This window comes from Triticum aestivum, chromosome 7A, assembly GCF_018294505.1.
Source record: "Triticum aestivum cultivar Chinese Spring chromosome 7A, IWGSC CS RefSeq v2.1, whole genome shotgun sequence".
Taxonomy (NCBI): Eukaryota; Viridiplantae; Streptophyta; class Magnoliopsida; order Poales; family Poaceae; genus Triticum; species Triticum aestivum.
The window spans coordinates 293,677,943-293,690,886 of record NC_057812.1 but is presented as its reverse complement, the minus strand read 5'-3'; positions in this window follow the sequence as shown (position 1 = coordinate 293,690,886).

Sequence of the window (12,944 nt, the reverse complement as noted above, 5' to 3'; positions counted from 1 at the left end):
AATTGGCTGCATCTGGCTCCAACATTTTTGGTCTGAAGTTCTACGCTCCGTGGGTAATGCGCCTTATCAAGCTCCACTCTGCCTTCAACTATCAGCTGTCTGCGCGCAATCATCTTGTATTCTTGCCAGAGGTTGATCTGTCTGTTGAAGCTATTTACCCAGAGCCTGCTAAGGATCCCATTTATCTTCACAATGCTGATCGTCAAAGCTTCACCCAGCCCATTGAAGGAGTTCAGGCAGTCTCTCGTGTTTATCCCTTGGCTGGTAACTCTCGTGCCCCTCGCGCTCAAACTGACGCCACTGAAAGCACCATTGCCCAAAGGCCTTGGAAGCAATCTCGTGTTCTCAATGACCGAGAGCTTCTCGTCGTGCTACACCAGAAACAGGATAAGCATCACAACTGGCTTAAGCGTCAGATGCAAAGCCTCTTGGTGGATGTCAATCGTATTCGTAATCTTTCCACCAAGAATGCCTTTGTTACTCATGAAACCTGTCGGAGGTCTTGGAAGAGTTTGACATTGCTTAATGCTGAAGCTGGTCTGCAAGACGATGGCTTCACCGAAAGTTTCAAGTTTGACTCAACTCCTCCAAGGAATGCTCACTTGCGTCGGACTCCCTCACTTGAAGACTCTGACTATTCGTCCTCAGCTGCGACGGTGAATGCCAGAGTCATCGATGAACAAGATGATGCCACTTCACCTCCTCCAACTTTAGCTCGTGTCGACATTGCACCAAGTTCTTCTGCACCACCTGACCTCAATGACGACCCTGCTGTCTCGCCTGGTCCTTACTGACAAAAGGGGGATAAGCATATGAGTTGATAGTCTTCAAGCGGGTCCATATGGGTGGTTGCTTTACTTTTCGCTACTTTTTGCCAAGTGTTTACAACTCTCGCTTTTTGATACATTTGGTTCTTTGTGTTGTAACACTTAAACTCGATGGTCGTCTGCTACTTATTTGCTATTATGTTATGCGATGATAAATTCCGCATGTGCGATGATAACTTCCGCACTTAGGTCATTTTGCAGACGTCCATTTTTCATTATGCATGTCATTATCTTCGTTATATCAAATCATGCATGATGAATTGTCATCATAAGTTGAAGAGGATCTCCACAAGTACAACCTGCCATGTGCATTTGCATTCCAAAAGCAAATTACTTATATGCACATCTTCAGGGGGAGCCTTTGCCACTTATGAAGACAATACCCTATCCTTTACAATTTCACATATTTTATTCCCTGTTGAAAACTTCAACCAGTTTGTCATCAATCACCAAAAAGGGGGAGATTGTAAGTGCATCTAGTGCCACCCCTAGTTGGTTTTGGAGTATTGACGACAAACCTGGTTGAGGGACTAATGTGTTTGTGAGAATTGCAGGAAAACACAGGTAGAAGTCCCTCATTGATTCGGTTTTCCTACCAGAGATGACCCCTAAAAATGTATGAAGACATTCAAGTCAAAGGTGGTATGTGAAGACATTCACATTGAAGACTGTGACAAGAGAAGACATTGCGTGAAGACTATGGAGCGCGAAGACTTAGTAGTTTCGTCGTTCTTTTTCTTCTTTGTTGAGCCATAGGAACCACCGTACTGTTAAGTGGGGTCCAAGTGAACCAGTCAGAATGACTGAAGTGATGCTTAACCAAAATCATATGTCTTCGAGCCAAGACAATGAGAACAAATCTTATCCAGAGCTGGATAAGTCAGCTTTGCTTGTAGCCCAAGTAAAGTTGCCGTGTGTGTTTGAAATCTGACCGTTGGAACACGTGTCAGTTCCTTAGTGACCCAGGGTCATTTCGGACAAATCAGGTCGGGTTGCCTAGTGGCTATAAATAGCCCACCCCCCTACAACCATAAACGGTTGGCTGCTCAGAGTTAGTGTACGGCTTTTGTCGTTTGAGAGCAACCCACCTCGAAGCCTTTGAGAGAGAAATCCTTGCGAGGACAAAGCCCTAAACACCCAGATCCAAAGAGTGTTAGGCATCACTGAAGTCTTCTTGTCTGTGTGATCTGAAGACTTATTACACTTGAGGACTGTGAATCCTCCAGCCGGTTAGGCGTTGCATTCTGAGCATCCAAGAGTTATTGTGGATCGCCGGTGAACGAAGTCTGTGAAGGTTTGGAAGTGTACCTTGAAGACTTACCAGAGTGATTGGCCGAGGACTGGGTGTCCTTAGCTCAAGGGGAATAAGGTGAAGACGCAGTCTTCTGAGTTGAATATCAGCCTCCCTAACCAGACGTACAGTTGTCACAGCAACTGGAACTCGTCCAACAAATCATTGTCTTCAACGAGCCACTGGTTCTATCCTTCCCATCTATTTATTTGCAGATTGGTCCTTGTGAAGTCATTGCCTGTTTGCACTATCTATTTGTCTTCACTGTGTGACTACTTGTTCTGATTGGCTTCATACTATCTTCCATCCTGATCTATACTGCCTAGCTGCTATTAGTCTTTGTGCTTTCATTTCATTGAATACTTGACTATGGCTTGCTTAGTGTAGTCTACCTTTCGAAACTTCCATGTTTTGAAGACTTTCATAAAAATCGCCTATTCACCCCCCCTTCTAGTCGATCACTAGCACTTTCAGGCTGGCTGTTAGCGCTACCACCCAGGATGTGGTGGTAGCTCCGGACTTGTTCCGACAGCCGTCACTTCAATTAATAACGTACTAACAAGTTTTGGTATTTGATCTGAGTTGGCCATTGGCCTATACGCACTAACCGCCATGCGTGAACAGATATGGGCACTCGCCGTCGTATGTTTCTTCTGAAAGCTCTGTCAGACGTCCAGTTCAGCATTGCGGGCATGTCGGGCCAATGCCATCTAGGATGAGGTGGTGCTCGTCCCAGCTCATCGTATAATGACCCAGAATGCAAATTGCGATGGGCCCAAGACCCCATAGCGCTTAGGATGTAGACCAGCGGGGACCTTTCTGCGGAGCCTAGGTAGGACTACAACGTGTTGATCTTCCGAGGCCGGGCATGACCCAGGGAACTGTGTCCGGCCAGAGTAATCTAGCGTGTTGGGTAATGGGTGCACCCCTGCATGGAAGTTATCTATTCGAATAGCCGTGTCCATAGTAACGGGCGCTCGGAGTTGTATCCCGATCTATTATAACTAGAAATGGATACTTGAGATATCTGATGGATATGTTGGCTCCGGGATTGCTTTCTCACAGGGAGTCGAGGAAGGATCTCTGGGCGTTAATTCTACAACATGTTTGTTAATTATAAAATGCTATTTTGTACTCTTTTGAATGTTGCAAGATGCTTGAAGATTCTAGTCTTCGATAGGCTAGGCTTTCCCTTCTCCTCTGGCATTTTGCAGTTCAGTCCACAGATACAACCCATTCATTTGATACCGACACATACTTAGCATAGTTATGATGCAAGTCTTGCGAGTAATTTGGATGATTACTCACGGTTGCTTTGCTACCTCATTTCCCTTATACCTGGTTGTTGCGATCAGATGGTGGATCCCAGGAGCCAGCAACCCCCGTCGACTACTACTACTACCCCGACGAAGCCTACTACTCAAGGAAATATGCCCTAGAGGCAATAATAAAGTTGTTATTTATATTTCCTTATATCATGATAAATGTTTATTATTAATGCTAGAATTGTATTAACCGAAAACTTAGTACATGTGTGAATACATAGGCAAAACAGAGTGTCCCTAGTATGCCTCTACTTGACTAGCACGTTAATCAAAGATGGTTAAGTTTCCTGACCATAGACATGTGTTGTCATTTGATGAACGGGATCACATCATTAGAGAATGATGTGATGGACAAGACCCATCCGTTAGCTTAGCATAAATGATCGTTTAGTTTTATTGCTATTGCTTTCATCATGACTTATACATGTTCCTCTGACTATGAGATTATGCAACTCCCGAATACCGGAGGAACACCTTGTGTGCTATCAAACGACACAACGTAACTGGGTGAATATTAGGATGCTATACAGGTGTCTCCGATGGTGTTTGTTGGGTTGGCATAGATCGAGATTAGGATTTGTCACTCCGATTGTTGGAGAGGTATCTCTAGGCCCTCTCGGTAATGCACATCACTATAAACCTTGCAAGCAATGTGACTAATGAGTTAGTTGTGGGATGTTGCATTACGAAACGAGTAAAGAGACTTGCCAGTAACGAGATTGAACTAGGTATTGAGATACCGACGACCAAATCTCGGACAAGTAACATACCGATGCCAAAGGGAACAACGTATGTTGTTATGCGGCTTGATCGATAAAGATCTTCGTAGAATATGTAGGAGCCAATATGAGCATCCAGGTTCCACTATTGGTTATTAACCGGAGATGTGTCTCGGTCATGTCTACATAGTTCTCGAACCCGTAGGGTTCGCACGCTTAACAATTGATGACGATTTGTATGATGAGTTATGTGATTTTATGACCGAAGTTTCTTTGGAGTCCCGGATGAGATCGGGGACATGACGAGGAGTCTCGAAATGGTCGAGAGGTAAAAATTGATATATTCGAAGGCTATATTCGGACATCGGAAAGGTTCCGAGTGATTCGGGTATTTTTCGGAGTACCGGAGAGTTACGGGAATTCGCCGGGAGAAGTATTGGGCCTTATTGGGCCATACGAGAATAGAGGAAGCAGGCCAAAGGGAAGGAGGTGCCCCCCCATAGGTCCGAATTGGACTAGGGGAAAGGGGAGCGACGCCCCCCCTTGCCCTTTCCTACTCCCTCTCTCTTTCCCTCTTTCTTCTCTCCTACCCCGGAAAGGAAAAGGGGAATCCTACTAGGATTGGGAGTCCTAGTAGGACTCACCACACTTGGCGCGCCCCCTCTAGGGCTGGCCTCCTCCTCCTCCCTCCTTTATATACGTGGGCAGGAGACACCCCAAGGCACAACAGACAATCTCTTAGCCATGCGCGGTGCCCCCCACCACAGTTACACACCTCCGTCATATCGTTGTAGTGCTTAGGCGAAGCCCTGCGGCGGTAACTTCATCATCACCTTCACCACGCTGTCCTGCTGACGAAACTCTCCCTCGGCCTCAACTGAATCAAGAGTATGAGGGACGTCACCGAGCTGAACATATGCAGATCACGGAGGTGCCGTATCTTCGGTGCTAGGATCGATCGGATCATGAAGACGTACGACTACATCAACCGCGTTGTCATAATGCTTCCACTTACGGTCTACGAGGGTACGTGGACAACACTCTTCCCTCTCGTTGCTATGCATCACCTAGATGGATCTTGCATGTGCGTAGGAATTTTTTTGAAATTACTGCGGTCCCCAACAATGGCATCCGAGCCAGGTCTATGCGTAGATGTTATATGCATGAGTAGAACACAAAGGAGTTGTGGGTGTGGGTATATACATATTGCTTGCCGTCACTAGTTGATTCCTGATTCGGCGGTATTGTTGGATGAAGTGGCTCATACCGAAATTACGCGTACGCTTACGCGAGACTGGTTCTACCGACGTGCTTCGCACACAGGTGGCTAGTGGGTGTGTGTTTCTCCAACTTTAGTTGAATCGGATTCAATGAATAGGGTTCTTTCTGAAGATCAAAAAGCAATCACTATACCGCGTTGCGGTTTTTAAAGCGTAGGTAAGAATGGTTCTTGCTCTGCCCGTAGCAGCCACGTAAAACTTGCAACAAGAATGTAGAGGACGTCTAAATTGTTTTTGCAGGGCTTGTTGTGATGTGATATGGTCAAGACGTGATGAGATATAAGTTCTTGTATGAGAAGATCATGTTTTGTTGAAGCTATCGGCAACTAGCAGAAGCCTTATGGTTGTCTCTTTATTGCATAAGATGCAAGCGCCAAATAATTGCTTTACTTTATCGTTATGACACATTGATAGAGATCAAGATGATGGAGATCATGGTGTCATGCCGGTGACGATGGAGATCATGACGGTACTTTGGAGATGGAGATGAAAGGCACAAGATGATCATGGCCATATCATGTCACATATTATGATTGCATGTGATGTTTATCCTTTATGAATCTTATTTTGCTTAGTTTGGCGGTAGCATTATAAGATGATCCCTCACTAAATTTCAAGGTATAAGTGTTCTCCTTGAGTATGCATCGTTGCGACAGTTCGTCGTGCCGAGACACCACGTGATGATCGGGTGTGATAAGCTCTACGTTCACATACAACGGGTGCAAGCCAGTTTTGCACACGCGGAATACTCGGGTTAAACTTGACTAGCCTAGCATATGAAGATATGGCCTCGGAACACTGGAGACCAAAAGGTCGAGCGTGAATCATATAGTAGATATGATCAACATAATGATGTTCACCATTGAAAACTACTCCATCTCACGTGATGATCAGACATGGTTTAGTTGATTTGGATCACGTGATCATTTAGATGACTAGAGGGATGTCTATCTAAGTGGGAGTTCTTAAGTAATATGATTAATTGAACATTAATTTATCATGAACTTAGTCCTGATAGTATTTGCATAACTATGTTGTATATCAATAGCTCGCGATGTAGCTCCCCTTATTTATATATGTTCCTAGAAAAAACTATGGTGAAAGATGATAGTAGCAATGATGCGGACTAGGTCCGTCATCTGAGGATTATCCTCATTGCTGCACAGAAGAATTATGTCCTTGATGCACCGCTAGGTGACAGACCTATTGCAGGAGCAGATGCAGACGTTATGAACGTTTGACAATCTCGGTATGATGACTACTTGATAGTTTAGTGCACCATTCTTTATGGCTTAGAACCGGGACTTCAAAAATGTTTTGAACACCATGAAGCATATAAGATGTTCCAAGAGTTGAAATTGGTATCTCATACTCATGCCCATGTCAAGAGGTATGAGACCTCTGATAGTACTTTGCCTACAAGATGGAGGAGAATAGCTCAAGGAGGGAGCATGTGCTCAAAATATCTGAGTACTACAATCACTTGACTCAAGTGGGAGTTAATCTTCCCGATAAGATAGTGATTGATAGATTTCTCTAGTCACTATCACCAAGTTACTAGAACTTCGTGATGAACTATAACATACCAGGGATAATGGAAACGATTCCCAAAGCTCTTCGTGATGCTGTAATCGGCGAAGGTAGAAATCAAGAAAAGGCATCAAGTGTTGATGGTTGACAAGACCACTAGTTTCAAGTAAAAGGGCAAGGGAAAGAAAGTGAACTTTAAGAAGAATGGCAAGCAAGTTGCCACTCCCATGAAGAAGCCCAAAGCTAGACCCAAGCCTGAAACTAAGTGCTTCTACTACAAAGGAAATGATCACTAGAAGTGGAACTGACCTAGATACTTGGCGGATAAGAAGGATGGCAAAGTGAACAACGGTATATTTAATATACATGTTCTTGATGTGTACTTTACTAGTGTTTATAGCAAACCCCTCGGTATTTGATACTAGTTCAGTTGCTAAGAGTAGTAACTCGAAACGGGAGTTGAAAAATAAACAAAGACTAGTTGAGGACGAGGTGACGATGTGTGTTGGAAATGATTCCAAGGTTAATAAGATCACCATCGCACACTCCCTTTACCTTCGGGGTTGGTGTTGAACCAAAAATAAATGTTATTTGGTGTTTGCGTTGAGCATAATATGATTGGATCATGTTTATTGCAATAGGTTATTCATTTAAGTCAAAGAATAATAGTTATTATGTTTACATGAATAAAACCTTCTGTGGTCATACACCCAAGGTAAATGGTTTATTGAATCTCGATCATAGTGATACACATATTCATAATATTGAAGCCAAAAGATGCAAAGTTAATAATGATGGGGCAACCTATTTGTGGCACTGTCGTTTAGGTCATATTGGTGTAAAGCGCATGAAGAAACTCCATGTTGATGGACTTTTGGAATCACTTGATTATGAATCACTTGATGCTTGCGAACCATGCCTCATGTACTAGATGACTAAGACTCCATTCTCCAGAACAATGGAGCGAGCAACTAACTTATTGGAAATAATACATACTGATGTATGTGATCCGATAAGTGTTGAGGCTCGCGACGGGTATCGTTATTTTCTAACCTTCATAGATGATTTGAGCAGATATAGGTATATATACTTAATGAAACATAAGTCTGAAACATTTGAGAAGTTCAAAGAATTTCAGAGTGAAGTGGAAAACATCGTAACAAGAAAATAAAGTTTCTAAGATCTCATCGCGGAGGCGAATATTTGAGTTACGAGTTTGGTCTTCATTTGAAACAATGTGGAATAGTTACGCAACTCACGCCACCTGGAACACCACAGCATAATGGTGTGTCCGGACATTGTAATCGTACTTTATTTGATATGGTGGGATCTATGATGTCTCTTATCGATTTACCACTATCGTTTTGGGGTTATGCATTAGAGACAGCTGCATTCATGTTAAATAGGGCACCATCTAAATCCGTTCAGATGGCACCGTATGAACTATGGTTTGGCAAGAAACCAAAGTTGTCGTTTCTTAAAGTTTGACGTTGCGATGCTTATGTGAAAAAGTTTCAAACTGCTAAGCTCGAACCCAAATCGGAGTAGTGTGTCTTCATAGGATACCCAAAAGAAAATATTGGGTACACCTTCTATCACAGATCTGAAGGAAAGATATTTTGTTGCTAAGAATGGACCCTTTCTAGAGGAGTTTCTCTCGAAAGAAGTGAGTGGGAGGAAAGTAGAACTTGATGAGGTAATTGTACCTTCTCCCGAATTGGAAAGTAGTTCATCACAGAAATCAGTTCCAGTGATTCCTACACCAATTAGTGAGGAAGCTAATGATGATGATCATGAAACTTCAGATCAAGTTACTACCGAACCTCGTAGGTCAACCAGAGTACGATCCGCACCAGAGTGGTACGGTAATCCTGTTCTGTAAGTCATGTTACTAGACCATGACGAACCTATGAACTATGAGGAAGCGATGATGAGCCCAGATTCCACAAAATGGCTTGAGGCCATGAAATCTGAGATGGGATCCATGTATGAGAACAAAGTATGGACTTTGATTGACTTGCCCGATGATCGGTGAGTCATTGAGAATAAATGGATCTTCAAGAGGAAGACGGACGTTGATAGTAGTGTTACTATCTACAAAGCTCGAATTGTCACAAAATATTTTCGACAAGTTCAAGGTGTTGACTACGATGAGATTTTATCACTCGTATTGATGCTTAAAAGACCGTCCGAATCATGTTAGCAGTTGCCGCATTTTATGAAATCTGGCAAATGGATGTCAAAACTGCATTCCTTAATGGATTTCTTAAAGAAGAGTTGTATATGATGCAACCAGAAGGTTTTGTCGATCCTAAAGGTGCTAACAAAGTCAGCAAGCTCCAGCAATCCATCTATGGACTAGTGCAAGCATCTCGGAGTTGGAATATAAGCTTTGATAAAGTGATCAAAGCATATGGTTTTATACAGACTTGCGGTGAAGCCTGTATTTACAAGAAAGTGAGTCGGAGCACTACAACATTTCTGATAAGTATATGTGAATGACATATTGTTGATCGGAAATAATGTAGAATTTTCTGGAAAGCATAAAGGAGTGTTTGAAAGGAGTTTTTCAAAGAAAAGACCTCGGTGAACCTGCTTACACATTGAGCATCAGGATCTATAGAGATAGATCAAGACACTTGATAAGATTTTTCAATGAGTACATACCTTGACAAGATTTTGAAGTAGTTCAAAATGGAACAGTCAAAGAAGTTCTTGCCTGTGTTGCAAGGTGTGAAGTTGAGTAAAGACTCAAAACCCGACCACAGCAGAAAATAGAAAGAGAATGAAAAATCATTCCCTGTGCCTCAGTCATAGGTTCTATAAAGTATGCTATGCCGTGTACCAGACCTATTGTGTACCTCACCATAAGTTTGGGAAGAGGGTACAATAGTGAACCAGGAGTGGATCACTGGTCAACGGTCAAAAATATCCTTAGTCGAATAAGGAAATGGTTCTCGTTTATGGAGGTGACAAAGAGTTCGTCGTAAAGAGTTACGTCGATGCAAGCTTTGACACCGATCTGGATGACTCTAAGTCCCGATCTAGATACATATTGAAAGTGGGAGCAATTAGCTAGAGTAGCTCCATGCAAAGCATTGTAGACATAGAAAATTTTCAAAATACATACGGCTCTGAATGTGGCAGACCCGTTGACTAAATTTCTCTGACAAAAAAACATGATCACTCTTTGGGTGTTAATCACATAGCAATGTGAACTAGATTATTGACTCTAGTAAACCCTTTGGGTGTTAGTCACATGGAGATGTGAACTAATCACATAAATATGTGAAATATTGGTGTTAAATCACATGACGATGTGAACTAGATTATTGACTAGTGCAAGTGGGAGACTGAAGGAAATATGCCCTAGAGGCAATCATAAAGTTGTTATTTATATTTCCTTATATCATGATAAATATTTATTATTAATGCTAGAATTGTATTAACCAAAAATTAGTACATGTGTGAATACATAGACAAAACGGAGTGTCCCTAATTTGCCTCTACTTGACTAGCGCGTTAATCAAAGATGGTTAAGTTTCCTGACCATAGACATGTGTTGTCATTTGATGAATGGGATCACATCATTAGAGAATGATGTGATGGACAAGTGCCATCCATTAGCTTAGCATAAATGATCGTTTAGTTTTATTGCTATTGCTTTCATCATGACTTGTACATGTTCCTCTGACTATGAGATTATGCGACTCCCGAATACCGGAGGAACACCTTGTGTGCTATCAAACGTCACAACGTAACTGGGTGATTATAAAGATGCTCTATAGGTGTCTCCGATGGTGTTTGTTGAGTTGGCATACATCGAAATTAGGATTTGTCACTCCGATTGTCGGAGAGGTATCTCTGGGCCCTCTCGGTATGTTGCGTCACTATAAGCCTTGCAAGCAATGTGACTAATTAGTTAGTTGCAGGATGTTGCATTACGGAACGAGTAAAGAGACTTTCCAGTAACGAGATTGAACTAGGTATTGAGATACCGATGATCGAATCTCGGCCAAGTAACATACCGATGACAAAAGGAACAACGTATGTTGTTATGCGGTTTGACCGATAAAGATCTTCGTAGAATATGTAGGAGCCAATATGAGCATCCAGGTTCCACTATTGGTTATTGACCGGAGATGTGTCTCGGTCATGTCTACATAGTTCTCGAACCCGTAGGGTCCGCACGCTTAACGTTCGATGATGATTTGTATTATGAGTTATGTGATTTGATGACCAAAATTTGTTCAGAGTCCCGGATGAGATCGGGGACATGACGAGGAGTCTTGAAATGGTCGATAGGTAAAAATCAATATATTGGAAGGCTATATTCGGACATGGGAAAGGTTCCAAGTGATTCGGGTATTTTGCGGAGTACCGGAGAATTACGGGAACTCGCCGGGAGAAGTATTGGGACTTATTAGGCCATACGGGAATAGAGGAGGTAGGCCAAAAGGAGGGAGGTGCGCCCCCCCATAGGTCTGAATTGGACTAGGGGAAAGGGGGCAGCGCCCCCCCCTCCCTTGCCATTTCCTACTCCCTCTCTCTTTCCCTCTTTCTTCTCTCCTACTCCGGAAAGGAAAAGGGGAATCCTACTAGGACTTGGGAGTCCTAGTAGGACTCCCCACACTTGGCGCGCCCCCTCTAGGGCGGGCCTCCTCCTCCTCTCTCCTTTATATACGTGGACAGGGGACACCCCAAGGCACAACGGACAATCTCTTTTCCTTGTGCGGCGCCCCCCTCCATAGTTACACACCTCGGTCAAATCATCGTAGTGCTTAGGCGAAGCCCTGTGCCGGTAACTTCATCATCACCGTCACCACGCTGTCGTGCTCACGAAACTCTCCCTCGGCCTCAACTGGATCAAGAGTACGAGGGATGTCACTGAGCTGAATGTGTGAAGATCCCGGAGGTGCCGTATCTTCGGTGCTAGGATCGGTCGGATCGTGAAGACGTAAGACTACATTAACCGCGTTGTCATAACGCTTCCGCTTATGGTCTACGAGGGTACGTGGAAAACACTCTTCCCTCTCGTTGCTATGCATCACCTAGATGGATCTTGCATGTGCGTAGGATTTTTTTTTGAAATTACTACGTTCCCCCAGAGTGGCATCCAAGCCAGGTCTATGCGTAGATGTTATATGCATGAGTAGAACACAAAGGAGTTATGGGCGTGGGTATATACATATTGCTTTCCGTCACTAGTTGATTCTTGATTTGGTGGTATTGTTGGATGAAGCGACTCAGACCGACATTACATGTACGCTTACGCGAGACTGGTTCTACCGACGTGCTTCGCACACAGGTGGCTAGTGGGTGTCTATTTCTCCAACTTTAGTTGAATCAGATTCAATGAACAGGGTTCTTTCTGAAGATCAAAAAGCAATCACTATACCACATTGTGGTTTTTTATGCGTAGGTAAGAGCGGTTCTTGCTCAGCCCGTAGCAGCCATGTAAAACTTGCAACAAAGAAGTAGAGGATGTCTAACTTGTTTTTGCAGGGCATGTTGTGATGTGATATGGTCAAGACGTGATGAGATGTAAGTTGTTGTATGAGATGATCATGTTTTGTTGAAGCTATCGGCAACTGGCAGAAGCCTTATGGTTGCCTCTTTATTGCATAAGATGCAAGCACCAAATAATTGCTTTACTTTATCGCTATGTGATAGCAATAGTTGCAAGAGCAATAGTTGGCGAGACGACCATGTGATGACACATTGATAGAGATCAAGATGATGGAGATCATGGTGTCATGCCGGTGACGATAGTGTAACGCCCTCGATGCGTCTATATCTCCTACGTGTCGAAGCACGACTTAGAGGCATAACCGCATTGAAAGCAATATCGCAAGTGAGGTAATCTTCACAACAACCCATGTAAATAAATAAAGGAGAGAAGTACATAGTTGTCTTACACTCGCCACATCACACGAATACATAAATAACATTACATTCATCCAATACACTCA